General features: G+C 41.0%; 1 long non-coding RNA gene across 1 annotated transcript; it reads left to right on the plus strand.

Moving 5' to 3' along the window:
* Positions 1-7: 7 nt before the first annotated feature.
* On the plus strand, positions 8-17,226 carry LOC133250974 (uncharacterized). Its single transcript, XR_009737465.1, has 3 exons — positions 8-441; positions 13,841-14,143; positions 15,058-17,226. It is a non-coding gene; the product is annotated as an uncharacterized LOC133250974 (long non-coding RNA).
* The last annotated feature ends 19 nt before the right edge of the window (positions 17,227-17,245 follow it).

Below are 17,245 nucleotides of genomic sequence, written 5' to 3' on the forward strand. Positions count from 1 at the left end.
GCTTATGTAAACAGCTAAGTTTACAGATTCAAGGGTAGTGGGCACAGTGGTCTGCTTCATACTTGAAAAACAATGGCATCCATGGGGTAGTTCCCTTGCCTCCCAGATACAGGAGGAAGAGAATGGAATTGGCTGCCTGAATTTTTAGAGTCAGAATAGGCCTCAGATGGCTACACAGAAGCTTTTCAAGATCTAGAATGGCTTGGAATAATTCAAACTTTGTTTTGTCATAATAAGGTACAGGCTTATGCGAGAGAGAGATGGCAGACCTGAATACATCCCTCAGCTGTGATGTGGAGGATGGAGGTAAAAGTGCCAATGACTGGACTGGTGTCTTATGTAAGGAAATCAACAGAAAGAAGATACCCGGCATGAAGACAAGCCTTGGTGAGAGTATCCCAACAGATAGCGCAGTGAACAGAGGCACTGATCACAGACCAGGTAATTCAACCCCTGTGAGCTCTTCAGAAATTAGATGATTGCCAGAGGGAGAAAAATGATCAGAGGAAATTCCAGAACTGACTTTATGTCTAAAATGACTTATGATCAACTAAGTTTATCCTTTCTGATATCAGAAGAGATATATAAACTTGAAATATAAGTAAAGATGAATGATATATTAAAGTTACATATTTGTGCCCTCATGAGTTTTATGGCCTTTAGTTCAATTCAGTTCAGTTGTTCAGACATGTCTGACTCTTTGTGACCCCATGGACTGCAGCACGCAGGCTTCCCTGTCCATCACCAACTCCTGGAGCTTCCTTAAACTCATGTCCATTGAGTTGGTGATGCCGTCCAACCATCTCATCCTCTGTTGTCCCCTTCTCCTCCTACCCTCAATCTTTCCTGGCATCAGGGTCTTTTCTGAAGAGTCAGTTCTTCGCATCAGGTGGCCAAAGTATTGGAGTTTTAGCATCAGTTCTTCCAATGAATACTCAGGACTGATTTCCTTTAAGATGGACTGATTTGATCTCCTTACAGTCCAAGGGATTCCCAAGAGTCTTCTCCAACACCACAGTTCAAAAGCATCAATTTTTTGGCACTCAGCTTTCTTTACGGTCCAACTCTCTCATCCATACATGACTACTGGAAAAACCATAGCATTGACTAGATGGACCTTTGTCGGCAAAGTAATGTCTCTGCTTTTTAATATGCTGTCTAGGTTGGTCATAGCTTTTCCTTCCAGGAGCAAGAATCTTTTAATTTCATGGCTGCAGTCACCATCTGCAGTGATTTTGGAGCCCAAGAAAATAAAGTCTGTCACTGTTTCCATTGTTTCCCCATCTATTTGCCATGAAGTGATGGGACTGAATGCCATGATCTTATTTTTTTGAATGTTGAGTATTAAGCCAGCTTTTCCACTCTCCTCTTTCACCTTCATCAAGAGGCTCTTTAGTTCCTCTTCACTTTCCGCCATAAGAGTAGTGTTATCTGCATATCTGAGGTTATTGATATTTTTCCCAGCAATCTTGATTCCAGCATGTGCTTTATCCAGCCCAGCATTTTGCAGGATGTACTTTGCATATAAGTTAAATAAGCAGGGTGACAATATACAGCCTTGACGTATTCCTTTTCCAATTTGGAACCAGTCCGTCCATTGTTCCATGTCTGGTTCTAACTGTTGTTTTTTGACCTGCATACTGGTCTCTCAGAAGGCGGGTAAGGTGGTCTGGCATTCCCATCTCTTTAAGAATTTTCACAGTTTGTTGTGATCCACACAGTCAAAGGCTTTGGTGTAGTCGATAAAGCAGATGTTTTTTGGAATTCTCTTGCTTTTTCTATGATCCAACAGATGTTGGCAATTTGATCTCTGGTTTCTCTGCCTTTTCTAAATTCAGCTTGAACAACTAGAAGTTCTCAGTTCATATACTGTTGAAGCCTTGCTTGGAGAATTTTGAGCATTACTTTACTTTATGGCCTTAAACAATTGTAACCACTAATTCTGATCTCAGACAAATGTTTTATCATCTAAAAAATTATGTAATTTGCCTTAAAATGGGATAGTTTCCTGTGTGTAGATATGTGTGGACACAAAGCATTGTCAACAGACAAATCATTCAATGTGAGAAAAGAAACGTTAAAAATCACTGATTTTCCAAGAAAGTTTGGCATTTTCTCTTATCATGATTTTGGAACAGAATTGGGCTAAATGATGGATCAGTCTGGTAGCTGTCAGAGTGGCTACCTAAAAGAGATGCTCAAACATCACTGAAACTGATTAAAACTTGGAATAAAAGCATAGGTCAAGTCTATTAATTCAGGTTGTTATTCATGACTCTTTGGATAACCAGAAAAACATTCAGTTTGGTTTCTTTCCTCTTTCTCTACTTTGAATTGAACTATATTATACCACTTAATGTGTAAGCTCAATTGCCTCGTAAGGAAGATGGGTGCTGGAAAACCTTTCATTTTCTTAATATAATCAACATGTCTCTCCTGATCAAAATGACCTTGGATATACAGGATTTATATGAAGTAGTGGGTTAAATTATATGGTCTGCAGCAGGAATATGGGATAAGGTTAAATTGCTGTTCATAGTAAACCAAGAGAGAGATTGGTGGTGGTTTTAGTGGTGGTGAGTGGAGCTGGCTGGGGTACCACAGGACTAAGACAAGAATTATAGAGCCAGAGGGAGGAAAGGGGAAGGAAAACACCTGATAGATGGGAGGCCAAGAAGGGAAACTTGGAACGGTGCAAATATCATGGAAACTTTCTAAATGAATGCTGTACACTGTGAAATAGAATCCCTTTCCATGTGACCTGTGTTAACTTTAATAAACTCACCATTACTTATTAATGCTCCTTTGTGAAGAGAATTTTATTTGGTGGTTTAGTCGCTAAGTCGTGTCCGAGTCTTGCGACCCCGTGGACTGTATGTAGCCCACCAGGCCTCTGTCCATGGGATTTTCCAGGCAAGAATACTGGAGTTGGTTGTCATTTCCTTCTTCAGGGAATCTTCTGGACCCAGGAATTGAACCTGGGTCTCCTGCATTGCAGGCAGGCTCCTGCACCACAGGGGGATTCTTTACTGACCGAGCTATGAGGGAAGCCCAAGTTTTATTTGGGGAGAGCTTAAAGGAGAATGATGAGTTACAAACTTAAATAAGTGTATAAGTTTTTATCATTAGAGAATTACTTTCATAAAAAAGCAAACTGACAGTATCAGGAAAAAGACTAACCATTGTGGTCAGAGAATTCTAGCAAATGCTTCTCTGAAACAAGTGAATGAAACATATCATTATCCCCAGTATCAAAGTTGAGTGATACATTTAATAAGACCAAACTAATAGCTACAAATAAAACTTGGCATATAACAAGCAACTTATCCTGCTGCTACTGCTGCTAAGTCACTTCAGTCGTGTCCGACTCTGTGTGACCCCACAGACAGCAGCCGACCAGTCTCCCCCATCCCTGGGATTCTCCAGGCAAGAACACTGGAGTAGGTTGCCATTTCCTTCTCCAATGCATGCAAGTGAAAAGTGAAAGTGAAGACACTCAGTGACCCCATGGACTGCAGCCTTTCAGGCTCCTCCATCCATTGGATTTTCCAGGCAAGAGTACTGGAGTGGGGTGCCATTGCCTTCTCCAACTTATCCTATAGTGTTACAAAAATCTGGTACTTTAACTGGATTTAGTGTAGGCCATTGTGGGTTCACATTTTGGACAACTAACCAAGAAAACTGTTAGAGCCATCTTTAGTCCTTCAATTTTGACAGTATAAAATCTGATTAGTGACCCTTTTCAACAGATCATCCTGATCCAATTTATATTGCTTCCACTTTGACGCTCCACTCATAAAATCTATTCCTGTACATATTTCCCAGCTTTCTGGAAAATTATTATATTTGTGTTTATCAGATGTTCTCACAGGTCATAGCTGGTATATTACCCTCTGGGATCTGCTGGATCATGAGTTTTGTAACAGTTTTAGAAGAAAAAGCAGTGGTGGGCACATGCTCTGGGCAGCTTCAGCAGTACTTTGCAAGATAGCCACCTCAGGGGGAAGTCCATGCAGGTTCTTCAGACAAGGGAAGTCTAACCCGCTTAGACAGAGGTTAAAAGGCTGCTTCTACAAGCAAAGGAGGCTTGGCAGAATGGGGTGGTGGTGGCGATTTGAAGTCTTGAGCTTGATTAGAATCTGCCTAAGTTGTTGTTCAGTTGCTAAGTTGTATCCACCTTTTTGTGATCCCATAGACTGCAGAAGACCAGGCTCCCCTATCCTTCACTATCTCCCAGAGTTTTCTCAGGTTCATGTCCATTGAGTCAGTGATGCCATCCAACCACCTCACCCTCTGCCATCCTCTTCTCCTTTTGCCCATATGATCCCTTTCCAATTTTTCAGGTTCTGTTCTAGCTCTATTCTATTCAATGCTCTAACTTTAACGAGATTCTAGGACTTCCCTCATGGTTCAGTGGTTAAGAACCCACCTGTCAATGTGGGGAATATGGGTTTGAAGAGAATCCCACACACCATACTAGACAGTAGCCCCTGCTCCCTGCAACTAGAGAAAGCCTGCAGCCAGCAACAAAGACCCAGCAGAGACAAAACAACAACAAAAAACAGAGATTCTATAGAACTGGGAATTCAATTTGCATGTGTAATTCCACTACCCACAAATCAGAAATTGGGTTTGATTTTTAGAAATATCTTCCCTGTGGCTATAAGAGATAAAAATTTCCTCCAGAACTGTTATTCAAGCTTTTATTTCCTTTATGAAGACTTTAAGCTTGGAATTTAAAGCCCTGAGCTCACTATTTTCTTCCCCCATTCCTGCAGCACAATGGCCAAACAACTTCATTATACTCTGTTTTTACTAAAATGTTCTATGGAAGCAATTACTAGGCCACCCAAAGAGAAGACTCAGCTTCTATAGGCACTTGATTACAGTTATCTATAGGTGATAATTTGAACAGCACTTGCACAACTGCATTTCATGGATGACATATCCTTTTTATCCCTAGAATGAGGTCATTAACGCCAAAAGTCTAATCAGATCAGAGGATCCAGTCCAGGAAAGTCAAAATCATTTTAGAAAGCTAATGTGAAAGATTCTGTTCCTCTGAAACCATTCTTGATACCAACTTATACTAGTCAGCCAATAGACAGATTAAAGGATATTCCACAAAGATTTGACCTTACACAACTGTGGGAGTTTGTTAGTGTCTGTACGGGAGTTTGTTAGTATCAGGGCTTCCCTGGTAGCTCAGCTCGTAGAGAATCCACCTGCAGTGCAGGAGACCCCAGTTCAATTCCTGGGTTGGGGAGATCTCCTGGAGAAAGGATAGGCTACCCACTCCAGTATTCTGGCCTGGAGAATTCCACGGACTATATAGTCCATGGCGTCGCAAAAAATCAGACACAACTGAGTGACTTTCACTAGTGTCTGTAAGTCTTTGCCTCTGATACTGGAGCTGAAGTCTGAAGGCCGGACAGCCAGGAAGGAAAGATGGATGTAACAGAGGGAAAAGCACAGACAAGCTATGACCCACAGACAAGATCAGGACATAAGAGGATGAACTGAACACCTATCAGTTCTTGCCATCTCTGACCAAGATGCTATAGATGTCTCACAAGAGAAGCTATTGCTATTTGCCTTCATCATGGAACGTGCCATGCACCTGGCTCAGGAACTGGAGAGCCTGAAGGGGAATCAGGAGAAGGTGGCTGCTGTCTTTTCCAATAAGATGAGCCAGCAGAGAAGCCAGCATGTGTGAGTTGCAAAATGGATGGTTTTTTACTTCTGCCCTTCTAATTCTGCACAACAAGGTTTGAGTCACCCTGTAGAAAATACAGAGAAAAGTAAATTGTGGGAGATGTATTTCAGTCTAGCTGAACTGACATACTTCAAAGCACTACCACATGTTCATGAGAGAGGAGTGTGGAAATCCTCACTACAATGTGGACAAGTTGGTTTCTCCTTTATTATTTTTGGTTCACGTACTTTGAAGACTTGTTATTATGTGCATACAATTTTAGATCTTTTTTTAATTGACCCCATTATCATTACATAATGTCCCTCTTTATAGCCCTGTTCCTTTTCTGAAGTCTATTTTGCTTGGTATTATATGCCTAGTCCAGCTATTTTGTGGTGTTTGCATGGTATAGTTTTTTTCATTCTTTTACTTTTAAGCTATCCATATCGCTATACTTAAAGTGGGTTTCATCAAATACCCAGTTTAGTCTTATGTAGCTGTGTCTATAAAGAATATTTTTGCAAGACTTATTACAAAAATTTGCTTTTTGTTTGTCTTCTATAATTAAATTCTCACTATACGAAGTGCCACTGTATTAAATTTATGTTTTCAGAAGTCCCAACTAAAATTTAAATATATTTCCTGGGATGAAAGGCACATCAATAAATTTATGACCACTTATCTCATGAGTAGAAGGAAGAATCCACAGAAATCAGAGTCCATGGTAGATAAACTTTGACACCTAGAGTGGATTTGAGACAGCAGTGGGATACGTGGTATGGTAGAAGGGTTACCCTTTGTGTAAGTGACCACACATGATACAAGATGGATAGAGAAGTGGAGAGAGGGAGAAGAAAAGAGAAAGAAGTAACTGTATAAAAAGCAGCAAGAGCAATGAAAGCAAAACCAACTTCAAGGTAGGTTTAGAGCGAAAGAACTAATTATCAAAAAAGAAAACCCTTTATCTTACTTATGGGTTTTTCTAAGTGCCAGGACTAGACAGTACCCTCAGTTAATCCCATTTCATCTGGTCTAATTAGGGTGTGGAAACTCACAGAGGTTGTCAGAAAGAGAACAGAGGTTGATGAGGCCATGAGTTAACTCAGTGCCCAGACAGTTTTGTAACGTGGAATTTCAACCTGTTACATTTGCAGATCATCTTCAGATTTCTATCAAGAGTGTTACCTCACTGTATAGCCCCACTATGGGGTTACACTGTATTTGTAGTTCTGTGCATGGAACCTGCTCTGTTTTTGTTGTTGTTGTCATATTCCTTTCACAATCATTCTTTTTTGCCTGGGGGCACATAATGTCTTTTTCCATCATAGTTCACTAATCAAAGCCTTGCTTATGTCACAACAGTTCAGTTCAGTTCAGTCACTCAGTCATGCCTGACTCTTTGTGACCCCACGGACTGCAGCACGCCAGGCTTCCCTGTGCATCAACAACTCCTGGAATTTACTAAACTCACATCCATTGAGTTGGTGATGCCGTCCAACCATCTCATCCTCTGTCATCCCCTTTTCTTCCTGCCTCCAATCTTTTCCAGCATTGGAGTCTTTTCCAATGAGTCAGTTCTTTGCATCAGGTGGCCAAAGTATTGGAGCTTCAACTTCAGCATCAGTTCTTCCAATGAATATTCAGGACTGATTTCCTTTAGGACTAGTTTGATCTCCTTGCAGTCCAGGGGACTCTCAAGAGTCTTCTCCAACACCACAGTTCAAAAGCATCAACTCTTTGGCACTCAGTTTTCTTCATGGTCCAACTCTCACATCCCTACACGACCACTGGAAGAACCATAGCTTTGACTAGATGGACTTTTGTTAGCAAAGTAATGTCTCTGCTTTTTAATATGCTGTCTCGGTTGGTCATAGCTTTTCCTTCCAGGAGCAAGAGTCTTTTAATTTCATGGCTGCAGTCACCATCTGCAGTGATTTTGGAGCCCATGAAAATAAAGTCTGTCACTGTTTCCATTGTTACCCCATCTATTTGCCATGAAGTGATGGGGCTAGATGCCATGATCTTAGTATTTTAAATGCTGAGTTTTAAGACAGCTTTTTCACTCTTCTTGTCTCACTTTCATCAAGAGGTTCTTCAGTTCCTCTTTGCTTTCTGCCATAAGGGTAGTGTCATCTGCATATATAAGGTTATGGATATTTCTCCCGGCAATCCTGATTCTAGCTTGTGCTTCATCCAACCTGGCATTTTGCATGATGTACTCTGTATATAAGTTAAATAAATAGGGTGACAATATACAGCCTTGTACTCCTTTCCCAATTTGGAACCAGTCCATTGTCCCATGTCTGGTTCTAAACTGTTGCTTCTTGACCAGTATACTGGTTTCTTAGGAGGCAGGTAAGGTGGTCTGTTATTCCCATCTCTTTAAGAATTTTCCAGTTACCATGTCATAACAATTAAGCTACATTTACTCTTGGGCACAGAGTGACTCCATAAATGTCAAAATCCTATTTGACTTTGAATGGTTTTACCCTAATTAAAGGCCTTCTCAGCAAATAGAAAATAATACCTGCATATAACAGCAAAGAAATACAGAGGCACGATGTCACTTAGATTCCAGATAGACCAGAAACATATGCCCTGAGGGGAATCATCGACTATGTTAATAAGGGAAGATGCATTTTACACCATGGGGTCTTTACATGCTTTCACATATGCCAGCATTATACTGCTGAGGCTGCTGGGGACAGCAGAGAACGACAATAAGGCCGTCTTTCTTTGGCGGAGCACCTCACCAATTACAAGGAATTCTTGCTGTGTGTTCACTCATTTGATCATGCCACTGTTGTGAGGAAGGCAAGGAATGAGTACTGAGTTTTTAGCGGGTGAAGGTCACGCTAAGTGAGTGACTGGCCCAGGGTCACACCAGTGGCAACTGAGGCCAAATACCAGGCTCTTGCTCCTTAACTAGTATCTTTGTGGCTTGATTTTGGGTGGAAAAAGACAAAGCTGACAGAACTATCTGCTCACATGAGACTAAGAGCTTGGAAAACTGCCATAGATCACCGTGTAAATAAATCAAAGCCAGAATTTTACTTTTGCTTTAGTTACTAATTTTTTATAGCATAGATCCATTTTCAGTTGTTTTCTTAAGCCAAGTAAATGTCAAAAGATAATCAACATTCACCCGCTCAACTCCCTGAGCTGCTGCCAAACTCCATGGCATATAATACAAACAATTTGGTCTGACTCACTTTTATGGGCCTGGAAGAGCCTTGTATTTATCTCTGCTCACTCACATTTTACCAGTTCTTTCAGACCTATTTCCAAGGGCATTTCTTCCATGAAACCTCAGATCTTCTGCAAACAGATGTGAACTTTTTCTTTGAACTGCCACTGTACTGTACTTGCGCTCATGTTGTTGTTTAGTCGCTAAGTCATGTCAGGTCTGACTTTTTTGTGACTCCATGGACTGTAGCACACCAGGCTCCTCTGTCCGTGGGATTTCCCAGACAAGAATACTGGAGTGGGTTGCCATTTCCTTCCCCGGGGAATCTTCCCAACCCAGGGATGGGACTCATGTCTCCTGCTTGGCAGGTGGATTCTTTAGCTTGAGCCACCTGGGATGTATTATTTCTCAAACTTACTTTCTCTGAGCTGCTCAATTAATTAAACAAGGAGGCCATTAGATGGAAGGATCTCTGTGTCATGGCAGCCTGGAAATGCCTCAAGGTTATGAAATCAAAATGCTAAGGACAACCAATCACAGATAGCCAGCTAGGCTTTAAACTATAATTAATGTAATCATTTCCTTTCTTTGCTTCTGCACTTTTTCTGAAAGTCCTTCCTGTGGCTCCCAGTGGTAGAGAGCTGCTAATCATTTCTTGTTGGGTGCTATCTGATTCAAATACACTTTTGCATATATAGTATTATAAATACAATGGATAAACAATAAGTTCCCTATACTATACTATATACTATACTGTATAGTATACTATAATGAAAAATAATACATATATACATATAACTGGATCACTTTGCAGTATCGCAAAAATTAACACAACATTGTAAATCAACTATACTACAAAAATTAAATTAATAAAAGATTTTTGCTCAAATGTACTCTTAAATTTAAAAATTTCCTCCGTTTATCTTTTTTTTTTTTTTTTTTTTTAGTTTGCTGATGATGATAAATTTTTTTTTTTTTTTTTATTCTTCCAATTTTATTTTATTTTTAAACTTTACATAATTGTATTAGTTTTGCCAAATATCAAAATGAATCCGCCACAGGTATACATGTGTTCCCCATCCCGAACCCTCCTCCCTCCTCCCTCCCCATACCATCCCTGTGGGCCGTCCCAGTGCACCAGCCCCAAGCATCCAGCATCATTAAAAGTGTTTTCTCATTAAACATATGAAAAGGGGAAAAGAGAATCTGAAGTTAAGCGAAATCAAGAAGAAGATAAAATTTCTTGAATGAGTCACATATTTCAGAAGTGTGTATCGAGCACTTATAATGTACAAGGTATTATAGATTCTTTGAATATATCAGTAAAAATGAAATTCCTGCCCCATGACAAGGCTGGGGTTAATAAAATATTCATTGCATTGAACTCTGAACTTTACTGGTTTATCATTGGTATTGCTCTTTCATGAGTGCCTTTTACCATTGATAAGTTACATAACATGTATGTGTGCTCACTAAAAAAAAAAAAATTAAGCCCTGTAAAAACAAGAATTGTATTTTACTTACCTTTTATCACATTTAGAACCTGATTTAAGTGACTGATTTAAGTGTCCTGATTTAAGTGTGCATATAAATGGACATTCAAATGACTGTTGATTCAAATCTGACTATCTCAATCTGATAAGGACTGTAAACTGTGGTGAATGGATACAAGGCTAAAGCAGGTGATGTAAAGGAGAGAACTGGCTGGAGGCAGCAAAGTTATAAAAGGCTTGTTTCAGCTCAACAGGGAGGCTGGCACTGAGCTCCAAATGTTTGTAGCCTTTTAGGAATGCTGCCTTCAGAGAGGGTAAAGGCAGGATCTGTGAAGGTGCACTTATCTGAATTGTAATGCTTTGCATTCCAGCTCCCAGATAACTAGATAGAAGACTCTAGAAAAGGTCCTACCTTTCTGTGTTTCGGCTACAGTAATTCATCACTGAGAAGTTTCATGATTAAGTGTCATCATTTTTTGGAACAGCTGTAATGCAATAACAATGCCTAGAATGTACCAGTGTAAGTCTCCCAGTCGTGTCCAACTTTTTGCGACCCCATGGACTGTACAGTCCATGGAATTCTGTAGGCCAGAATACTGGAGTGGGTAGCCTTTCCCTTCTCCAGGGTATCTTTCCAACCCAGGGATTGAACCCAGGTCTCCCACACTGCAGGCAGATTCTTTACCAGCTGAGCCACAAGGAAAGTCCATGAATACTGGCGTGGGTAGCCTATCCCTTCTCCAGCAGATCTTCTCGACCCAGGAATTGAACCAGGGTCTCCTGCACTGCAGGTGGATTCTTTACCAACTGAGCTATCAGGGAAGCCCAGAATGTACCAAGTGTCAATTGAAATTGGCAATTTCTAATTTTTCAATAGAAGTTATAAAACCACATACTGATGTGAAATCCTAATGTTCATAACTGATAACTTCATCAAAATTCTAACTATAGCTGTGCATTTTAAAAATATTAAAAACAGACAGGGCCACCAGTTTTCAATCTTTGTGAGACTTCTATTTTAGTGTCAATGTTACATAATTATTCAATCAGTTAATTAAGTACTGGGGCTTCTGCAGTGAATTAAATTCTTTGATCCTGTGGCTCATTTATGCTGGTGGCGGTGGTGGCATGCAGGAGTGAGGGAGAAACAGGTAGAATGACAGTCAATAAACAAAAACAAAATATGTTTGGGAGTGATAAGTTCTATGGAGAAAATTCATTTGGGAAAGGGAGAGGGTTACCTGGAGTAGGATGGGGAAAAGTAGATTATCTTAGGTAAATGGTTAGAGGATGACTCTGAAAAAGCAAGGAACTGGAGCAGAGAAGTGAAATAAATGAGTGGACGAGCCACGAGGTCATCTAAGAGCTCTTCCAGTGAAAGAGAGCAAATGCAGCAGCCCTGCGCTGGGAAAACAGTTGGTGTTTTCGAGGAGTACCTAAGAGTACAGTGTGACCAGAGCCTAATGAGAAAAACGGAGATGAGGTCAGAGAGAGTGTGGGAGCCAAAGCACGTTAAACTTTTAGGTCACAGCATGGACTTCAGCTTTTATTCTGAATAAGACAGGTGGCTTAAGCTGCTATAACAGAATATCATAGACTGTATGGCTTACAAACAACAAAGATTTAGTTTTTAGAGTTCTGGAGGCTGCAGCTTTGAGATCAGGGTGCCAGCATTGTTGAGTTCTGCTGACAGCTCTCTGTAAGGTGGCAGAAGGCCATTATCCTCACATGACAAAGAGTGTAAGAGAGATTTCTGGGATCTCTTTTTTAAGATCAACAATCTCATTCACGAGGGCTCCACCCTCAGGACCTAATCACATTCTGGAGGTCTCATCTCCTAATCATTCCTTTGGGGGTTAGGATTCAACATACGGGTTTTGAGGGGATACAGACTTTCAGTTTACAACAACAACAAAAAACATTGAAAGATTTTAATCAGAAGAGTGACACGATTAAGTTATATTTTTCAAAGGCCTCTCTAACTGTTACATTGAGCTTCTCTGGTGGCTCAATTCAAAAAAAAAAAAAATACCTCCTGCCAATGCAGGAGATACACGTTTGATCCCTGGGTCAGGAAGACCCCCTGGAGAAGGAAATGGCAACCCACTCCAGTATTCTTGCCTGGGGAATCCCATGGATAGAGGAGCTACAGTCTATGGGGTTGCAAAAAGAGTGAGACATGAGTTGGTCTCACTAAATATCAACAACAAAACTAGCTGTTATGTTAAGATGAGACTGTGTGAGGCAGGAATGCAGAGAGAGCAGTTAAGAGGTTATTGTAATAATCCAAAAGAGCTTATGGCAAAACCGAATCGGCAATTAGACCTCTGACCAGTGAGACTGAGTAGTTAGTTGTATATATAAATTTGGACTTGTGAGACTAGCTCGGGCAATGGAGTATCTGGAATTACCAGTGATGGGATCTAAATCATGGTGTTGAGTGAGGTCACCACAGAAATGAGGGTCGATGAGAAGATGTGAGGACAGAGCACTGGGATGCTCTCTCTACATGTAGAGGATGAGAAATTGAAGACAATCCAGCAAAGGCAAATAAAAAGGAGTCATTCAAGCATCATGAGATAGTAAATAAACTGGACACCAAATTTTGGAAATGTTTTTAGGAGGATCCGCCAGGCAAATGCTCTCAACAAACTGAGTGGTTGAGGATTGCAACTGACCTTTGGGCTTGGCAACGTCTTGGCAAGACAATTTTAGTAGATTCATGGAAATGAAAGTATGAATAGAATGGGTTCAAGAGAGAATAACAGGAGAGAAAGCTGAAAACATGACTGAGAATTCTTTCAAATGTATTGTAATTCATTTGAAATTATTTTCAAATTTATTGTAGAGAAAACTGAGGCAATAGCTGGAGAGGAATATAGGGTGATGATGTTACTTTTTGCTGCTGTTGTTTTTAACTGGTTTTAAAAGATGTGGGATATTTTAACATTTTTATCTGTTGGGAGGAATCATCTAGTAGAAAGAGAGGCTTTGCCAGTGCAAGAAAGAGAGCGGTCAGGGTTTATAGGAGGTAAATTTCGGGTGCATGGTTTGCTAAGTTTTAACACATTTATAGAGCTGTGTGTCTGTTACCAGAATTACTATTGCACTTGAAAAGCACCTTCAGGCTGCCCCTTGTTAGTCATGCATTCAAACCACCCCAACTCTTGGCTACAGCTGATCTTTGCTCCATGGCTATGCTTTTGCCTTTCTTCAAATACATTTTACTCAGTGTTTCCCACGAGGTTTCGAGCACTCCAGGGGAATTCCAGAACCCTCTTACTTACTGTCTGGGTGAAGGTGGTAATATTAACCACTTCCTTGTGGACAGGTCCTGAGAGGAACTGTGTTGAAATAAAGGAACTTAATCTGATGATTCACCCTCTGTGGGCACAAGCATATGTGGCAAGATGAAGTGGGAAGGAAGAATCAAATATTCATGCTCATTTCTACCTCTTCCCCTAGGTTATCTCTTGCCATCTCCTGTTGTGAGAGGTATCTCAAACTGCATTGACAGATGTGAAGACTTCCCAAGAGATCAAGGGGCCCTGGTCTAAATCATATCATTCAAAGATGCTGCTCTTATCACAAAACAGGACAGACTCAAAATGGGTATAAGAGATCAAACTGATAGTCTTCCTGCCTTGGAATAATACTAAAAATTCAAGCTCTATGAGGACTAAGCCTGGAGGCTGAGCTGGTGACCATCTTCAGAGGTCATCTGGCCAAAGGAAAGTCATAGATGGAGGAGAAGCATGTGACAGGGAGGTATGTGGACCTTCAGGAGGGAGCTGATGGCTAGAAACTCCAGTCTACTGTGCGGGTAACCGTGGTATTACCTGCAGGAGCCAGCACCCCATAGTACCGATGCTATAGAACAACAAGGGGGGGGGTAGCTCTCCCTCCCGCCATGGGTGTGTGCTCAATTATCTGAACAGGCTTGTCCTTCTTAGAATTGCACCCCTTTCCATAAGTACATTTTGGAGAAGGAAATGGCAACCCACTCCAGTGTTCTTGCCTGGAGAATCCCAGGGACGGGGAGCCTGGTGGGCTGCCGTCTCTGGGGTCGCACAGAGTCAGACACGACTGAAGCGACTTAGCAGCAGCAACAGCAGCAGCCGTAAGTACATTTAGATTTAAATGAGATAATTTAGGGAATAAAATGAAGAATTAAAAATTTGACTTGGTTGAATTAGTAATCTTGATAAATGATTTTAAACTGAATTTACTCCAATACTATTTTTCTGGAGGCAGGTTGGGCATTACTTTTCTTCTCACTCAAACTGGTGACTGTAGAATTGAAACCTCTTACGCATGTCCAGGGTCAGACAGATTGACCTTGAAGCCCAGAAACCAGCTTTTGAGCCAGTTGTGGCTGGACTGCCAACTTCTGACTCACACCAAAATCTTGCTGATGAGTGAGACCTGGGTACCTCCTTATCCCTGATGGCTGAGGCTTCCTTCAATTGAAAACCGTGTTACTAAGATTTCATCTAAAATGCAGGACCAATTTCAGCTAAATGCTTTAATTATAAAGTATCTATTGAATCATGATCAGTTTTTAAGTATCTTAAGGGTTAAACTGTTTATGAATTTTGTTTTCCTGAGGAGAGGGTAGAGTCGAGGGACGCTGCCAGGGCAAAGAGATGACTTATAGCTCTATGTCTGCCTTTTTGTATCAGAGAGAGATGCTACCAAGTGGAGCACAGCTTCCTGGGAGCCTGGAGTGAGTGTTCTGCAACTCCCAGTGCAGCCCAGGAGTCTCATGGGCCCCCACACACCTGAGCCCTAGCTTTGAAAAGCTTTTACCCAGGACCCTGCACTCTTCAAGTTCTTTTCCCAAGCTTAAGAAGGAGAAGAATCACCCGGGGAGCCCGTTAAACACGAAGTTTCCGGTATAGCTGTCCTGGGTTTCTGCATTTTTTAACAAGCATGAACCTCAGTTTGAGTAAAGACACCACGGAGGACTTGGTTAATGAGTTCCGGCTGCGCAGCTTGAACCGCAGCGGTCTGAAGCCTTCGCAGTAAGGAACCCCAATTACTGTCACTTCCCTGCGCTGATGCACACTCAACAGGCTCCGCAGGCCCCGGGCTCTCCATTCCAGGGCTGAATCAGCAGCTAAGCACTCCTATTCTTTGGAAATTCTCCACTCACTCGTGTGGATTTCTGTTTCAACACTAAAGAACCAGCGTCCTCAACTTGGACTGGCAGGAGATTCACATCCTGGTGCTCACCTGCCATCTGGTGGTGAGAAATGAACACCAAGATACAGGGAAAATTTTTTTCTCCTTTCTTCTGCTTTTTCTCCATGGTAAACAACTCAGAGTGTTTGGTCACTGTAAAATGTAAAAGGTGCGTGTTTTTTTTTTTTTTAAAGTATAAAGATGCCTTGGTGCCTTACCTGGCAAGCGCCTTACTTGAAGAGTGGGTGTTTGAGGGATTCATCTCAGGGCAGGAGGTCCTGTTCTCCTCAGAGTAGCTCTGATGTCAGCTTTTCTGGTACCAGGCTCCTGTCCCAACGCCAGAGGAGTTGGGGCATCCTCGGGCTGGCACTGAATTTAGGGATGAGCCAAGGCAAGGTTGAATATATCAGGTCCTGTACTCTGGAAAGTTGTGATAGGAAAAAGACATTCTATCAACATTACATACTGATAAAGAATCATTAATCCATGAGAATTCTTAATAGTGGGATCCAGGGTTTGCTTTTTATCTTACAAAAAAGCCTTGTGAATCTACACTGACAAAACATTGCACCCGTATGGCATTCAGGTTTCCCGGCCTTCTGGGCACAACTGTGTTTGCACTCACTTCGGTTCACTTCAGTTCAGTCGCTCAGTTGTGTCCGACTCTTTGCGACCCCATGAATCGCAGCACGCCAGGCCTTCCTGTCCATCACCAACTCCCGGAGTTCACCCAGACTCACGTCCATCGTGTCAGTTAAACTGTGCATTTTCTAGATTGACTCTTGAGACTGGGGCTGGAAAAGAACGTGCCTGTATGAATGGCTGTGGGTGGAGGACAGTTCAACTTCTCCTGTTTTTGTCAACAGCGGGTGTATACCAAACTCCCATGACAGTCATGAGAAAATAAAATCTAGAGTGAAAAGAACAACCAAACGAGGTTTAGAAGATCTGAGCTCTCACTCCATTTTTCTTTCTGACAAGTCTTTTGATGACCTTAAAAGTCTCCATTTCTTCTCTTGCAAAATGCAGGTTTTATACTTATCTTACAAGATTATCATTGAGATGAGTGAGATTCTGGAAGTAGAAGGGTTTTGAAATTATGAAATGTAGGATGTATGATTGTATCCATGGATTTATATCAGTTCCAATGATGGCCAGGAGGAAAGTTTCAGGTGTGTGGGTAGCACGAGACACTGATGTCCTTGGGTATCCACTGGGAATCTTTCTGAATAACTTAAAAAAAAAAAAAAAGGCTCCAAAAGTTGTGCATCTATGTGTTGATGATGATACAATTTTTTTTAATTTGCTATGTTTAGAGTTCATGAAAGACATTTGTGACTATTACATTAAAAAAATGGCAAAACAATGGCAGTAGGAACAGTAAAATTACTTTTAGCTATAAAGGGTTGATTCTAAATGTTTTGGCTTTTAAATAATATCGTTTTAGAAAGAGGCTTAGTTAACTGCTCTTTTGTTCATACTTGCTGATAAAGTTTTGAATCTAGCCTAGTCATTGTTTTTATTATTCAGGTAATTATACAGTGTTTTATGAAACTCAAAGCTAATTCAAATGTGAGAGATTTTAACACTTATTTCTTAATTGTGAAAAATGAACAGGTTTAATGAGCAGAAGGATTCTTCCTCTCCTCTTTGTCAGGAATTTGAAAACAGTGGTATAGATAAAGT

This window comes from Bos javanicus, chromosome 7, assembly GCF_032452875.1.
Source record: "Bos javanicus breed banteng chromosome 7, ARS-OSU_banteng_1.0, whole genome shotgun sequence".
Taxonomy (NCBI): Eukaryota; Metazoa; Chordata; class Mammalia; order Artiodactyla; family Bovidae; genus Bos; species Bos javanicus.